General features: G+C 44.7%; 1 protein-coding gene across 5 annotated transcripts in view; it reads right to left on the reverse strand.

The window, feature by feature from the left end:
- The window catches only part of PLOD2 (procollagen-lysine,2-oxoglutarate 5-dioxygenase 2), a 294,498-nt gene that overhangs the window by 262,400 nt on the left and 14,873 nt on the right, over positions 1-17,225 (reverse strand). The window lies entirely within an intron of this gene.

A 17,225-nucleotide genomic window follows, 5' to 3' on the forward strand; every position in this document is an offset into this window, starting at 1 on the left:
GGTTCTGTTCACATGCCTCAGAGAGATTGGATGAGGAAATGGCCCAATTTGGCCCGGACTTTACCCACTTACGTTACTCTTGAAGGTGTCTTTGCCACAATGTGAATAAACTGCCACCTTTTGGAATAGGGGCTCATAGGAAATTCTGCATTCCCAACTTTTCTTGAAACAGATCTATGTTCTGCAGCCGTGGCCACCGTCCTGAGACCAGGTCCTGTAGGTGGGAATTAGGGGGCACTGGAGTGGAGCCCCCCACCATGCCCTTTTACATTCAGGGATTGAGCTGAACTCACTTTGGGGAAGGCCTGGCAAGGGTGACAGGTGTCACAGATGGAAGGATGGAGAATGGAGAGGCGGACACCCTGCTCGGTCCCTTCCTGGGTGGGGTCAGGCAGATTAAGGCCGGCCAGCCTGCCCCACAATTGGGTGAGATAGCGTCCTCTCTGACCGCCTCTCACCCTGTGGGCCCAGCCACGCCCGTCAGCTCAGGGAAGCCCCCTGCATTCCATGACAGAGTGCTCTGCCCTCATGTGCCCTCACATTGGGCCTAAGTGAGAAGGAAGAGAGCAGTTGGCCCACAGACAACTACACAGAAAGATCCCCAGCCACCATAGAGGCCAGCACCCGGAGCACATTAGGGCCGTCCTGCTAAGTGAGGCCTGTGGCCAGCCTGGTGCTGGTTTCTAGAGCACTTAAATTTTGTTACCATATGGGTGACATTCTTCTTGAACTCTTCAGCCTGTTAGATTTTCCTCCTTCATGTGTTATTGTACCTGTGCACCCATCTGGGTTGATAACTGGGACATTGTGTGAAATTACCTTTTTCTGCTTTCAATCTATTAACAGTGGGGTTTCATCCTCTGTGGTAACATAGATCTATTTCTGATTATGGAATAAACAGTTGAAGTGTCAAAAAAAAAAGGAGGGGGGGAGGGCTGGCAGGTGGCTCTTGACAACTGGCAGGAACATCTGTGGGACGGATCTGGATCCCAGGACAGCAAGGGCATCCCACTGCCCACCCGGAGGGCTGATCAGGTCCTGGCTCCTCCTAAACCCCCCTTAGGACCCTACGCGTGCATGAATTTGTGCACCGGGCCTCTAGTCTATACTAATAAAAGGGTAACATGCTAATTAGACTGGATGTCTTCCGGGCGACCTTCCGGACGTCCTTCCAAACAAAGCTGCGGCTGGGAGGAACACGGCAAGCCCTGGGAGGGCCCATCACAAAGCCCCGGCTAGTGGGCAGGGTCTCCCTCTGCACAGCATTGATCACAGAGCCCTGGCAGGGTGGGTAGGGAGGGCAGGGCGGGTAGGGAGGGCAGGGTGGGTAGGAAGGGCAGGGCCTCCCTGGGGGCAGCAATGAATGGCAGAGCCCAGGCTGGGTAGAAAGGGCCTCCCTCTGCTCTGCAATTGATCCCAGAGCCCCAGCAGGGTAAGCAGGGCCTCCCTGTGGGCGGTGATGAATGGCAGAGCCCAGGCTAGGTGGGACAGGCCTCCCTCTGCTCTGTGATTGATCACAGGCCAGGCCTAGGGACCATACCCGTGCATGTATTTCATGTGCCGGGCCTCTAGCCTATAATAAAAGCGCAATATGCTACTTAGAGTGGATGTCCTTCTGGACGACTTTCCGGATGTAGCTGGGGCTGCAAGGGAAGCTCAGTCCCGGATGCCTGCTGGTGGCCGGAGGGAAGCCTGGGTCCCGGGTGCCAGAGGGAAGCCGGTGCCAGCAGCTGGGAGAAGGAAGGCCTACTCTTTTACAAATTTTGTGCATTTGGCCTCTAGTAAGACAAATAAGTGTTAGGGATGTAATGTACAACATGATGACTGTACATTCAGTTTCTTGGATTGGTGAAGTAGGGACACTAATGAGGGAAAATTGTAAAATAGATCTTCCTTTAAAAGTTTCCAGTACTTAAAAAAGGACATTGGTATCATCAAACACCACTTTATGAATGGGCAAGATAGAGGCCTTAGAAACGATAAGTAGGATTTTGACAGTGGGAGGGACCTGGAAAAACAGACAGGACTTTAAAAAGGTGACATTATGCCCTGGTCATTGTTGCTCCATGGTTAGAGCATTGGCCCACCCCCTGAAGGGTCTCGGGTTCGATTCCTGATCATGAGAAAGTACCTGAGTTGCAGGTTTGATCCTCAGCACTGGTCAGGACTCGTGCAGGAGGCAACCAATCAAAGTGTCTCTTTCACATTGATGTTTCTCTCTCTCTCTCTCTCTCTCTCTCTCTCTCTCTCTCTCTCTCTCTCTCCCCTCACCCACCTCCCTTCCACTCTCTCTAAAAATCAATGGAAAAATATCATTGGGTTAGAATTTAAAAAAAAAAAAAGATAGTGAAAGCATATTGTGACTGGACAGTGAGGAGACCAGTACCTATACAGTGCAGCAATTTCAACCGGTGTGCCGCAGAATTTTTGAAACATTCAATACCTGACTATTTAATCAGAGGCACTGACCTCTTTTCCCTTAGACTGTCAAATAAAAATGTGACAACAGCCAACACAACAAGATATATTTTTTGGTAGGCTGCAGAATTTTAGTAATTAGTTTATGTGTGCCAAGAGATGAAAAAAGGCTATAAATCACTGATATCAAGTGAAAATTGGGAAATAAGGATAAACAGGATAAACACATTTGGAAATAGGGGAAGCACTGGAAGCTTCTAAGCAGGGCAGTGAAATTAGAACTGTGTTATCAGACTAGAACATTTTCTCAACCTCGGTTCTACTAATATCAGGGCCAGATAATTATTTCTTGTGAGGGGCATTCTATGCATTGTAGGATGTTTTAGCAGCTTCCCTGGTCTCCACCCATTGGATGCCAGAGGTTCCCACCATTCATGACAATCAAAATGTTTCTAGACATTATCACGTATCCAATATTACCCTTACGTAAGAGCCACTGGACTCAACACAAGATTAGTATGAGAAAAATGAGGCAAGGGTAATAATTTAAGATGCAATCACAGCTCACCCTTGAACAACATGGGGATTGCAGCACCAATCACCACGCAGTCAAAGCTCCATGATGCAGAATAATGCATACAGTTACCCTCCACATTTATGGATTCCCAACTGTGGATGGAAAATATTACCTTCAGCCGAAACCGGTTTGGCTCAGTGGATAGAGCGTCGGCCTGCGGACTGAAAGGTCCCGGGTTCGATTCCGGTCAAGGGCATGTACCTTGGTTGCGGGCACATCTTCAGTGGGAGGTGTGCAGGAGGCAGCTGATCGATGTTTCTCTCTCATCGATGTTTCTAGCTCTCTATCCCTCTCCCTTCCTCTCTGTGAAATATCAATAAAATATATTTAAAAAAATATATATTACCTTCAACCTGCAGCTGGTTGAATCCAAAGATGTGAAACCCAGAGATATGGAGAGTCAACTTATTTTCCAGAATTCGTTGGCCAGCCTACACTTTTCTCCCCATCATCAACTAAAACACAAGTATTAATTCCATATATTCTTGGTTTCACTTTAGAAAAATGCCAATTAGAAGTTTACTGTTTAAAATAATAACAATAGTTAGCAGCATTTATTGAACAATTTCTGTTTGCAGACTCTGTACTAAGCTGTTTACTGGAATTATCACATTTAACCCTCAAATCAACTCTAGAAGGCAATCACCATTAGAAAGAAACTATAACTCAGAGAGGGTAAGTAACTTATTTCAAGGATAATCAGCGAATAAGTGTTAGAGATGGAATGTGTTTTTTCTTACTGAGGGCTTTTTATTGATTTTAGAGAGGAAGGGAGAGGAAGAGAGAGAGAAACATGGATTGGTTGCCTCCTGTGCCCAGATACCTGAACCCGAAACCTAGGTATATGCCCCGATCAAAAATTAAACCTGCAAACCTTTGGGTGTACTGGACCATGCTCCAACCTTCTGGGCCACACCAGCCAGAGCAGAGATGGGATTTAGATTCAGACTACTGGATTCCAAAACCCCAACCCCTTATCCATTACCCTACACCAGTGGTCGGCAAACTGTGGCTCGTGAGCCACATGCGGCTTGTGAGCCACGGTTTGCCGCTCTGTTGACTAATGAGTTTGCCGACCACTGCCCTACACTATCTCCCACAGGGCATCTTTCATAATTAGCATGCAAGCTGTTTATGAGCATCTGGCCCTAAAATAAACCATGTATACCAGTAAGCCGACAAGTTCATATAAACCTTTAATTCACAGTTAGAAGTATCTAGCCCTCATCCTGTATGGCAAAACCCTCTCTGACTAGGTCTAAAAAGCAAACACTCTCTTCTATACTATTTCTGCAGTTACCCTAAGGTCTGAAGAGCAATGTGGCATCTTTCTCAAATTCTTAATAATATATTCAGGATGAAAGTGAGACCAATACAGCTTTGCATATAATTCAAAGCACAACAGACATGTACCTCAATTTAGTAATACCAAGCGATGTGAAGTACCCTCTTCCACGATGGAATATATCCATGGTTGGCACCATTGTCATAGTGTCTATATTTCTGAACCTCTGCTGATCACCAAGGCAACTAAGTAACCCCTTCAACCATATGAAAAGCAAATCTAGTACCACACACTATCTCAGTGTGCATGTCCTGCCAGAGTCAACACACATTGGACCACAGACTGGGAGGCACAGAATGGCAGGAACGGCTGGGATATACAATTTATTATGGTTAATATGAAACACTATGCCATTAGTTAGCATAACCTTGATTAATAAATCCCTAGCATGAAGCTACTCATACCATATCTCTGCTTAGGGCATGTCCAATTTTACATGAGTAAAGTTCCCCTTTGCCAGCATTTGGGGCAGTGGCTTCTAGTTCTGGTTTCTCTGAACCAATTGTCTGACCCCACATTTAAGTCACATCTATAATAATAAAAGTGTAATATGCTCATTAGACCGGACATTCTTTTGGATGAAGCCGGGGCTACAAGGGAAGCCGGGTCCCGGCTGCCTTTCTTCATTATACTGTAAATAAAGAACTAGACAAAGTCTATGAAACATCTGTTTGCAAACATTGGACAACTGGCAATGTAGAATTTTGATCACTGAGAGAAAGGAAACAAAGGGAGAGAGCCCTAATAAGTACGTCCCTGATTTTCTGCCTGGAGAAACTTTCTGGATCATAAATAGTACGAGGAAGGGGATTCTAAACAAAGCATGGTGGTCTCAATGAGTTGGAGAAACAGACTGGGGACCAGGGAGGCTGCAGTGGCTGGACTTTGTGGGCCAGTGCATCAGAGAGAAGGGCATTGCCCAGATAAAGAGCCCCAAACATCTGCATAGGGCCTCATTGAGTCTCTAGCTGACTACTGCATACTTAGAATGAGATTCTCAAGTGGCTGGTCAAAGAACAATTACTGAGAACAGAACAAACTACTAGGAAGCTAAATAGGCTAAACAAGTCCCAGCACTAACAAAGAATTGAGAGATAGTAGAGTTCTGACCCCACACAGTAAAGATACCTTTTTGAATATCTAGTACAGTTAACAGAGATGCCAGAAGGGTCATGCCTTGATATTAAAGCTAAATAGCCCTAGATTAAAGGCCACCATAAGTCTATACCAACAGAACTTAAATTCAAGTCTTGAGAGTTGATCTGCTGGCAATTTAACTGTCTTCCAAGTAAAGCTATTCTTTAAAAGAAGAACAAAAAATTTAGACACTTAGCAAGTACTGGGAAGAAGCAGGGAAGTGGGAATCAAAATCAGGAAATACAAATAGACTAAAAAAAACAAAAACAATGATTGAAAGTAGACAAGAATTTTAGACAGCTATTATAAATATGTTGAGGAACTTAAGGAGAGCATGAAAATAATGAGATAAATAGAAGATACAGAAAAGAGCAAAGAGTACCCTAGCTGGTTTGGCTCAGTGGATAGAGTGTTGGCCTGTGGCCTGAAGGGTCCTGGGTTTGATTCCAGTCAAAGGTATATGCCTGGATTGCTGGCTTGACCCCGATTGGGGGGCTTTCAGGAGGAAGCCAATCACTGATTCTCCCTCATCATTGGTGCTTTTATCTCTTTTTCCCTCTCCCTTTCTCTCTGAAATAAAAATATATATAATATTAAAAAGAGCAAAGAGGAACTTCTAGAAATAAAAGATCCTATATAATAAAAGACTAATATGCAAATCGACTGAACAGCGGAACAACCAGCCACTATGATGCGCACTGACCACCTAGGGGCAGACGCTCAATGCAGGAGCTGCTCCCTGGTGGTCAGTGCACTTCCACAGGCGGAGAGCCACTCAACCAGAAGCCTTGAGCCAGGCTCACGCTGATGAGCGCAGCAGCAGTGGTGGGAGCCTCCCCACTCCACGGCAGCGCTAAGGATGTCCAACTGCCTAAGTCGTCAGTCGGACATCCCCCGAGGGCTCCCAGACTCTGAGAGGGCAGGGCACAGGCTGGGCTGAGGGACACCGGGCACAAATTTTGTGCACCGGGCCTCTAGTATTTTATAATTTTCTAACATGCTTCCAAGCAATTTCACCCCATTCTCTACCCATCCTCTACCCTATCACCTCTTCACACTGAATAAAGCTCATTTTCAAAAGGATTTTCTACAATCCGAATATGTTTGACACTAATTAAAATATGGACTTTTCTGACACTAAGAAAAATTTGTACTTTGCAATTACAAGAATTTAAATCCATTTATGAAAAAAGGAGATATACTGTAAGTAACATTTGTATTCATTCCTTAAGTTTATATGTATGATTTAAAGTAGGCTTCTTAGTTTAACTTTTACCTCAAACTGAAAAATCCTAGCCACTCATTAAGCCACAAGCTGTAACCCTGGTGCTGCTGGTTCTGGTGAAGAGCCTTTCAATGACTGGCTATGGAGAAGAGTGCTTAGCTGTTAGGGATTTCACACCATCTGATAAAACCCTACGTGTAAACTTGAAAGACATAAAAATACCAACTACTTTATATTAAATAGTAATACAAATGTTACTGTATTATTTAAAAGATTTTTCTTTAACCTTACCTACTGTACAGTACAACCATCTACTAATATTTACTTGCTTATGCAATAAGTGACAGTTAATCTCCAAAAACAACATCCAGACTAAATGGTTCTGTGATCTCCCATAATCTTACACTTGAAAAAGTAACAACTGTATATATTTTTTAAATTAAGCCACCCTCTCCTCCTACAATTGTTTTATTTGAACTGCTTCCTTTACTTCATATATAATCCCTCTACAAACAGTTATGGGGGGAAAGACCCCACCTTCTCCTCCAGGAACTGGGTCTCAGACTCTCACTCACTGTATGTGCTCCACTCTAGAGATACAGGCACACACTCTGCATGCCACTGAGAGGGCAACTGAGCAGCACATCAAAGAAAAGGGCAGATCAAATGGCATTCTAAACTTCTACTCCACTCTCAAGGTCTAACAGTAGTCTCCGCAGGTTTTACACACACACACACACACACACACACACACACACACACACACACAAATACTGCTTCTCTCACATACAGACTTTATTTACCATGTTCCTCTTCACTAAATGCAATAATATTTTAGAGATATTTAATGCATCTAAAAAGCAGATCTAGGAGATTTGGTAACTCCCAGGAACAATTTGGAAGACAGCCTCTAATTTTTAAATAGCACATTTATGTAAAAAACGTTTTTAACTTCTAAAGAGTTACCAGCACTATTTTTGTTAACCAATATGACTTAAACTGTCAGGAATGAAACAGAGAAATCTAAAGATATATTTTTAAAGCTTACAATGTTTAAATGTACTGAAAAGTACTTCATTCCTCACAGAAGTCAAAAAAATAAAATAGCTTTATGTAGACACCAGACTGTTTTCTCCTATCATATTAAAACATCTGGAATATTTTAAAATGTAAATTTAATTCCAGTTATTCTTGGCCTTACTTTCTTACCTCTAAATCAAAAGTTAGTTAGGAAATAAGCAATATTAAAGTGTGTTCTAGTGCAGCTCCTGAAGGAAAAACTACAATATCCTATACAATGAAAGCCCAGCAACCAAAACGGCAGAACAACCACGGCCCCTTGCCCAGCAGGACCCGCCCTCAGCGGGGACCCCCACCCCAATTAGGGGCATGGTCAGCCTGCAAACCACCTGTGGCCCCTCACCACGGCTGGCCCTGCCCCCCAGTAGGGACCCCAACCCCAATCAGGGATGGGGCCAGCCATCAAACCACCCCTGGCCCCTCACCCCGTCCAGGCCCACTCCCCAGCGGGGATCCCCAACCCCAATTGGGGCATAGCCAGCCTGCAAACGGCCCATGATCCCTCACCTCGGCCAGCCCGGCCCCACAGTGGGGACCCCCACCATGATCAGGGGCCCCCATTAGGGCAGACCGGCCAGCCCCCACCTGGGCACTGGGCCTATATCCTATATAATAAAAGGGTAATATGCAAATTGACTCTAATGGTGGAATGACCAGAACAACCGCTCAACCATTCACTATGAGGTGCACTGACCACCTGTTGGTCCCTTTCCCGGGCCAGTAGGCGATGATCATCTCATAGTGAATGGGAAACTGGAGGTAGGTGGTGGGGGATGCAGGTAGCACCAGGGCAAGGCCTCCGCCCCACAAGTCGCCCCACACAGAGGGAAATCCATGGCAGAGGGGGGGCCACGAGCAGATGGTAATGGTCGACCTCTTGGTCCCTTCCCCCAGCCATCAGGCTCTGATTGCCTGATGGCAAACTTGGAACCGGGGTGAGTGGCAGTGGGGGGCAGGGTCAGCTACGGGCAGCTGGGAAAGATGGCCCTAAATTCAGGCCAGGCCTAGGGACTGTACCTGCACATGAATTTCGTGCACCAAGCCTCTAGTTGAGAGATAAAATTCAAATAGTCATATCAATTGATGCAGAAAAGGCATTTGAAAAAATCCAACACCGTTTCTTGATAAAAACCTTCAGCAAAGTAGGAATAGAGGGATCATACCTCAACATAATAAGGCTTTATATGACAAACCTACAGCCAACATCATACTTAATGGGCAAAAACTAAAACCATTTTACCTAAGAACAGGAACAAGACAGAGATGCCCACTTTCACCATTCCTGTGAAATGATGCCCAGAAATCTATGACATTTTTATACACCAATAGTGAACTTACAGAAAGATAGATTACAAAACAATCCCATTTACCACTGCAAAAAAAAAAAAATTAAGATACCTAGAAATAAACTTAACTAAGGAGGTAAAAGACCTGTACTCAGAATACTACAGGACATTGAACAAAGAGATAGAGGAAGACATAAACAGATGGAAGAATGGATCCATGTTCATGGATTGGTAGAATCAACATTTTTAAATGTTCATATTACCCAGAGCAATCTACAGATTCAATGCAATCCCCATTAAAATACCAACAGCATATTTCACAGACCTAGAATGAACTGTCCAAAATTCATCTGGAATAAAAAAAATAAAAAAAAGACCCCGAATACCTGCAGCAATCCTGAGAAATAAGAACAAAGTTGGAGGGATCACAATACCAGATATCAAGCTGTATTACAAAGCCACTGTTCTCAAAACTGCCTGGTACTGGCACAATGCCGGGAGCCATAAAAGCAGTTTGGTCTCACTTCCTGGTCAGCCCTACTTCCTGATTGAGCAAGAACAAAGAAAGCCCGCGCGCCAAAAAAGCCCGCGCGCGCCAAGGGCCAGAAGAACCTCCCACATCAGAATAACCAATCAGCTAGGACAGATACCCAGTCCCCAACCAATCATCCCATGGCAACTCCTTATCCTACCCCTCCCCTCCTGAGTGCTTATATACCGCAACGCTCGATAAAAAAACGAGGCTTGATCAGAACCTTGTCTTGCCTCCGTTCTTCGCGTTCCTTGTTTGTTTCATTCTCTTAGGTGGTTCCTGCATGCCCTCGTTGCTGCCCCGCGGGCCGGGGCATCTGGCGCCCAACGTGGGGCACCCTGGGGACCCCCGACGAGAACGTCTACCGGAGAAGCCCTGGCCAGGCACCCCCCCAGAGTCGCTGCGAGGACCCGCGAGTGAAGACTCAGCACTAGATCGCCACGGTCCCACCCGCCGTGAGACAGATTGGAGTAAGGTAGGTAGACGATTTTTCAAACAAGATTTCAGAACATTTCACCCCTTTTTGCTCGACTGCTATTATTGGCTCTCTTGGTCGATTCCTTCCTGCCCACTAATAAGCACTCACTTGTCGATTTGGGGAAGAGTGAAGGGTACCCATCTCCGGCTGTGAGAACTCTGATTCACTTGAATTAGTACCGTCGCCCGGCTTTCTTGTCGCGAATTCTCTCCAATTAGATCTACTCTTAAAACCTTGAGCTTGCTTTGAACAAAAGGTCGTTCACCTCACAGACTCAACAAAGGGAATTCCTACTCCCTGACAAGGGCAAAAGGGGTCTTCCCATCTGTGTGGATCCGTGTAGGCGGATTATACCTACCGACTGTTTCACGCAAGCAAGGGAGTAAAGGGTAGAGTCGAAAAGAGAGTAATTCCGCCTGAATCCCTGGGTTGACGGGAAAATTCAGGCTGACCTGGAACGGGGATTATACGTCCCAGAGGCTTACGTGGGGGAAGGGGTCACTCGGAGAGCCATCCAGTCGACCAATAATGGGGAATTCTTTGAGTACCCATGAAATGTTCCTTGACGGTGTCAAGATGTCCCTCAGAGCGCGAGGAATAAGGGTTAAAAGAAAAGACCTTAGGCAGTTCTTTGAGTTTGTTCATGATACCTGCCCTTGGTTCCCCCTAGAAGGAACTATTAATCAAAAACGCTGGGAATGGGTAGGAGATGCCCTACAGGATTTTTATCGGGCCTTTGGCCCTGAGAAGATTCCCGTTACTGCCTTTTCTTATTGGAACCTAATTCATGACATTCTAAAAATCCATTCTCAGGACCCTGATGTTAGAGAGGTCATCAAAACAGGAGAGGAGATTCTTAAGGAAAACTCCCGTCCCCCCTCAACATGCCCTTCAGTCGTTATAGATCTCCCAGGAGAACACCCAGAGACCCCTAAAGACCAAAAATCTTTAAATATTAAAAAAGAACCAGAAAAGCCACAAGAAAAAATCCCCAATATCTACCCCTCGCTTACCTTTAAAAGAGATCATTCAGATCACCTAACCCCCGAAGAACAAGAAACCTTAGATGAGGAGGCGGCTCGCTATCATAATGACCCTTGGCGCCTAACTGCCCCGGCGCTTCATAGATCCCCCCCTATAATCCCAATTCCCTAGTTCATCCTTCTCCTCTTCCAGATTTTAACTCCCGTCCATCTGACCCCATCAGACAAGCTAAAATAACCCTTGCTCGAGAAGTTTCTTCTTTAAAGGAAATTTTACAGCAGAAACGAGAGCATGTCCAACTTATTAAAGAAATTCAAGCCCTCGAGGCTGAGCTTTCCACCCTAAGTCCTACCCAACAGAATACTCCTCCCTCAACAAAATCACCCCCCAACAGACGAAAAACTAAAACTAAAGCCCTGCCCCAGGCCCTATCGGCTAAAAACGAACCCCCTCTCCTTGCCTTCCCGGTCACCCGCAGTCGCGGCCCTAAACCCCCCTCAAAAGATATAGGGGAAGAGGAAGAAAACTCCCCTGATGAAGATGATACTCCCCCAGACTCCCAAAATCCTGATCAAGACCCTACAGATAATGACTCTGAAACAGAGGACCCAGACCTCGAGCCCCAACACAAGAATCAGAAATACCATCGCCTAAACCTTAAACACATAAAAGATTTAAAGGTGGCGGTTACTAATTACGGGCCCACGGCTCCTTATACAGTAGCTATACTCGAAAGCCTGAGTGATCGCTGGCTAACTCCTAATGATTGGATCTCTCTAGCCCGAGCGACACTCTCGGGGGGTGAATATGTCCTCTGGAGAACAGATTTTGTTGAAAACTGCCCAGCGCAATAGTGAAAGCAAAACCTCGCGCTCTTGGACGAGAGATAAGTTACTCGGCCGGAGTCCCTATGACTCCAATGAGGCACAGGCGGCCTTCCCCCCTGGGTTATTAGCTCAAATTCAAAACGCAGGCCTTAAGGCCTGGCGCCGACTCCCCCCAAAGGGCTCAGCCACAACCTCCTTGGCCAAGGTCCGACAGGGCCCTGATGAGCCTTATAGCGATTTCATCAGTCGCCTCACTGATGCCGCGGAACGGCTGATTGGCGAGGGCGAGAATGAGAGCACATTTATTAAACATCTTGCCTATGAGAATGCCAACCCGATATGTCAGGAAACCTTAAGACCGTACCGGTGTGGGAGCCTTTCTGATTATATCAAGTTATGTTCAGGGATTGGTACTTCCCACTCTCTTGGTCTAGCTATAGGGGCAGCTTTAAAGAACTTCGGTCCGGAAAAACAAAGAGCCTGTTATAACTGTAAACAACCTGGGCATTTTGCTCGTGATTGTCCTACAAAGGAGCCTCAGACGCCAACCCTCCAGAAACCCCCCTCTAACAACTCATCAGATCGAAAACCCCATAGGACCCCCTGCCCAGGCTGCTGGCGCGGTCTTCACTGGGCTAAGGAATGCTACTCTAAAACGGATATAGAGGGCAAGCCTTTACCACCAAAACAGGGAAACTTCCAGAGGGGCCAGCCCTCGGCCCCAAACCAGGGACTGAATCAGGGGGCTATCCGATTCGTCCCAGAGACGTTACCCCCTCAACAGATCCTTCACACTCAGGAGTCAGTTCCCTCCTCCGGGCCACCCCCGGCAGTGCAGGATTGGACCTCTGTCCCACCGCCAAATATGTACTAACTCCCGATATGGGTCCACAAGCAATCCCTACAGGGATTTATGGACCATTACCTAAGGGCACCATGGGACTTATTTTAGGAAGAAGTAGCTTATCTATGAAAGGATTAGAAGAATATCACTACTTGCTCCTGGGAGAGGTGCAGAGAATGTACAGTTTGAATTTGAATTGCCATTGGCTTAGAGCAAAGAATATCCTTACATGGTATTTTTCCTGCTTTGTATGCTTAAAGAATGTGGTTTCTTGTTCAAATTAAAATCTTAGTTTGTATTTGGAATTTAACATCTATAATAAGAAATGAAATTCCACTCCTGAAACAGCCTCTGGTGTGGAGAAATTCAATGGTGGAAGGAGAGGGCAAAGCTATCTGCTCTCCGGCAATGAGATTACTTAAAAGTTTTCTTTAAAATTCATAAAATAATACGCAGGAAGATTCTGATCTTGGCCAAATTGGGTGTTAGTTATAAAGAAAAAATTTGAGATCTGTCTTTTAAGCATGAAAAAATGTGGCCAGATCTGTTGCAAAAACTTCCCCTAAAGTAAGCAGGATGTAGGGGAAGGGAGAGACACGTGTCGATCCAATATAGACACCACTCCCCAAGAAAGCCACCATAAGAGGCCTCATATTCGCCATCTTTCCTTTTTCCAGCTACTGAATTAAAGTTTTTACAAATTCATAAATGCATCGGGGATTTCTGTGCTCATGTAAAGGGAAAAAGCCAGTTTAAAAACGAGTGTGCATAGTTTTTGAACTGGGCTTGACACTTTTCTGTGTACAGAATAAAAACCCTAGAGATTTTAGCTTTAAAGATGGTGAAGATGAACAGGGAGACAAATTAAAGCTAGTTTCCCAAGGCATTTTAAGCAGCCCCTTTTGAAATTCCCACCCTGAGGCAAGTAACCAGCAGGAAGTAGATAACAAGTTTGCATATGAATGGCAGATGCAAAAACTAGTAAATCATATATGAATATAAATATTTGTTTGTTTGTGTTTTTTTTCCATGTTAAAATTTCAAGGCCTTAACAGAGATAATTCTTGTAAAGCTCCAAGGGCCCAGAGTAATACAAGAAAATTATTCTCTCTTCTTAAAAGAAATCCTTTTAAAACATCTAATACACTTGAAATTGCATGGTATTATTCTACAATGTCATTATAATTTTTGATATTTTACAAACAGCATATTGTACAATTAATCCAAACAAACTTAAAAATCTAAAATTTTTTTAATGTTTGGCAGCAATTTAAAAGGGACATGAAAGGATTCAATTCCTTCCACTGTGTGAAAGGCCCCTTGGGAAGGTACTTGAGCATTCTATATTGGCCCTTTTTGTCAAAAGGAACCCTCTTCTCACAATTCAATTGCCCACAGCTGTTGCTTGAGTTTTCAGTTCATTCTGAGTTTGAAACCTCATGTTGGATGGTACCATAGATCTGTCTCTCGCACAATGGTGTGAGCTGGGCCCTCCCTGGAGAAGAAACCTGGGTTCCCCAAGATATATGATCAATGCCGGGGCCCCCCACCAGTGGGGGGATCCCAAGGCAGGTGCTGGGCATGGAGGCCATAGGGGCATAGGCTACCAAGGAGACAGAACTGAACCTTACATCACCCTGCTTGGCCCCGGAGGATGGCTGGTTAGTCAATGACGGGTAAGACTCCTCAAGGGAGGGGCAACCTAAGACAGGCACAGTCGCAGGGGGCCATCAGGAGAGAACTTGGGGGTCAACAGAGGTGTGGCACAGATCCTCACCCCCCCAACATTACAGGGGTTTGAACACTCGCCCCTTCTGAGGGAGGTCTCCTGCCCTATGGCTGCTTCGTGCTTCCCATGCCCAGCTCAGATTGGGACCCAGGCAACAAGAGACTTGGCCCAGCTAAGACTGAGACCCAGGCAACAGAGAAGTGGTTGATGGCAGCTGCCCTATACCTAAATCTAGCCTAAATCCAGGAGTGCTCAGGGCTTTCTCAAGGATGCATATAATCCTTTCCATTAACTAAAATTGTCGTTAAAGTATTAAATTTGACAGTAAAATAGTCAAGTTTTCAGATTAATTTAAATTGGCTAAATGAAATAAGGGAATATTCAAGAAAATCTAATTGTACTAAAGGCTGTTCCTAAAGTATTAACCAAAATTTCTATTTGTAGTTCATTTCATGGTAAAATTGCTTAACATGCAATGAACCTAAAGCAGTCATATTTTTGTGCAAAAAATTAAAATTTAAAGTTATCAAGACTGCATTATATATTTTCCAAAAGCCTCCTAATAATTAAATCAAAAAAGGAGGGATCGTGGAGTAATATTATGTAAGGAAAAATACCTTGTAAGTAAATTACATCTAGAAAAATTTTTACTTTGAAAATTAATTTTCATTTGTTACGCTAACAGCAAGACACCCATGAAAAACACACATGGTGTCAAAATAAGCCAAAGGAAAATTAGTTGGGCAAAAATAAAAAGGATCCCAAGTCAAATTTATAGAAAAGACACCTTTATTAACTTTTGGTCGAGAATATGTTTGTATATTTTCAGAAAAAAAAACTCCAGGACCATGTGGATTCCTGCAACAGAGAGGAATTAGCAGGAAATAATTCAGCCATGAAGACAAGAGGAGACGGCATACGCTGAAGGGCTCTTCTATAGGCCCTACCTGCAACCTAAGACAGGCACTGAATCAGAGCGATTCAGTTAAGCCAATGACGGGTAATGCAGGCGTTAAACCAGGTATCCCGAGTCTCCCGACCTAAGACAGGCACAGCCACCGCAGGGAAGGCTCTCTGGCCTTAAGTTCAGGCTCTACCTCTCCTCCCCAAAAGATACTTGTGGGCTTGGGAAACCCACGAGAGGAGCCGGGTCACTACTCCCTTGCTCGGTTAAAGCCCACTCCCGCTTAAAAACAGAAAGGGAGGAGATGCCGGGAGCCATAAAAGCAGTTTGGTCTCACTTCCTGGTCAGCCCTACTTCCTGATTGAGCAAGAACAAAGAAAGCCTGAGCGCCAAAAAAGCCCGCGCGCGCCAAGGGCCAGAAGAACCTCCCACATCAGAATAACCAATCAGCTAGGACAGATACCCAGTCCCCAACCAATCATCCCATGGCAACTCCTTATCCTACCCCTCCCCTCCTGAGTGCTTATATACCGCAACACTCGATAAAAAACGAGGCTTGATCAGAACCTTGTCCTGCCTCCGTTCTTCGCGTTCCTTGTTTGTTTCATTCTCTTAGGTGGTTCCTGCGTGCCCTCGTTGCTGCCCCGCGGGCTGGGGCAGCATAAGAACAGATATATAGACCAATGGAATAGAGAACCCAGAAATCAAGCACTATGCTCAATTAATATTTGACAAAGGAGGCAAGAGCATACAATGGAGTCAAGACAGTCTCTTCAATAAATTATGTTGGGAAAACTGGACAAATACAAGCAAAAAAATGAAACTAGACCACCAACTTACACCATACACAAAAATAAACTCAAAATGGATAAAGAACTTAAACGTAAGATGGGGAACTATAAAAATCTTAGAGGAATCCACAGGCAGCAAAATCTCAGACACTGCCAAAGCAATATCTTCACCAATACAGCCCCAGCCGTGGGCAAACTACAGCCCGCGGGCCAGATCCGGCTGTTCTCTCTGGTTCTCTTGCTCTCCCCTCCGCTCCTTTACTTTGAATTTATATTAGTTCACACAAACACTCCATCCATGCTTTTGTTCCGGCCCTCCGGTCCAGTTTAAGAACCCATTGTGGCCCTCGAGTCAAAAAGTTTGCCCACCCCTGTAGGGCAATGGAAACTAAGGAGAAAATAAACAAATGGGACTACATAAAAATAAAAAGCTTCTGCACAGCAAAAGAAACCATCAACAAAGCAACAAGAAAGACCACTGCATGGGAGAACATATTTGCCCATGTTATCTCTGATAAGGGTTTAATCTACAACATTTACAGAGAACTCATACAATTTAACAAAAGGAAGATAAACAATCCAATGAAAAAATGGGCAACGGACCTAAATAGAGACTTTTCAAAAGAGGACATACAGAAGGCCAAGAGACATTTGAAAACATGCTCAAAGTCACCAATCATCCAAGAGATGCAAATCAAAATGACAATGAGGTACCATCTCACACCTGTCAGAATGGCTATCATCAACAAATCAATAAACGACAAGTGCTGGAGAGGATGCTGAGAAAAAGGAACCCTTTTGCACTGCTGTTGAGAATGCAGACTGGTGCAGCACTGTGGAGAACAGTATGGAGTTTCCTCAAAAAACTAAAAATAGAACTGCCATTTGACCCAGTGATCCCACTTCTAGGAATATATCCCAAGAAACTAGAAACACCAATCAGAAAGGATATGTGTACCCATATGTTCATAGCAGCACAATTTACCATAGCTAAGATTTGGAAACAGCCTAAGTGCCCATCAGCAGATGAGTGGATTAAAAAACTGTGGTACATCTACATAATGGAAT

Source organism: Plecotus auritus (assembly GCF_963455305.1).
Source record: "Plecotus auritus genome assembly, chromosome: 2".
Taxonomy (NCBI): Eukaryota; Metazoa; Chordata; class Mammalia; order Chiroptera; family Vespertilionidae; genus Plecotus; species Plecotus auritus.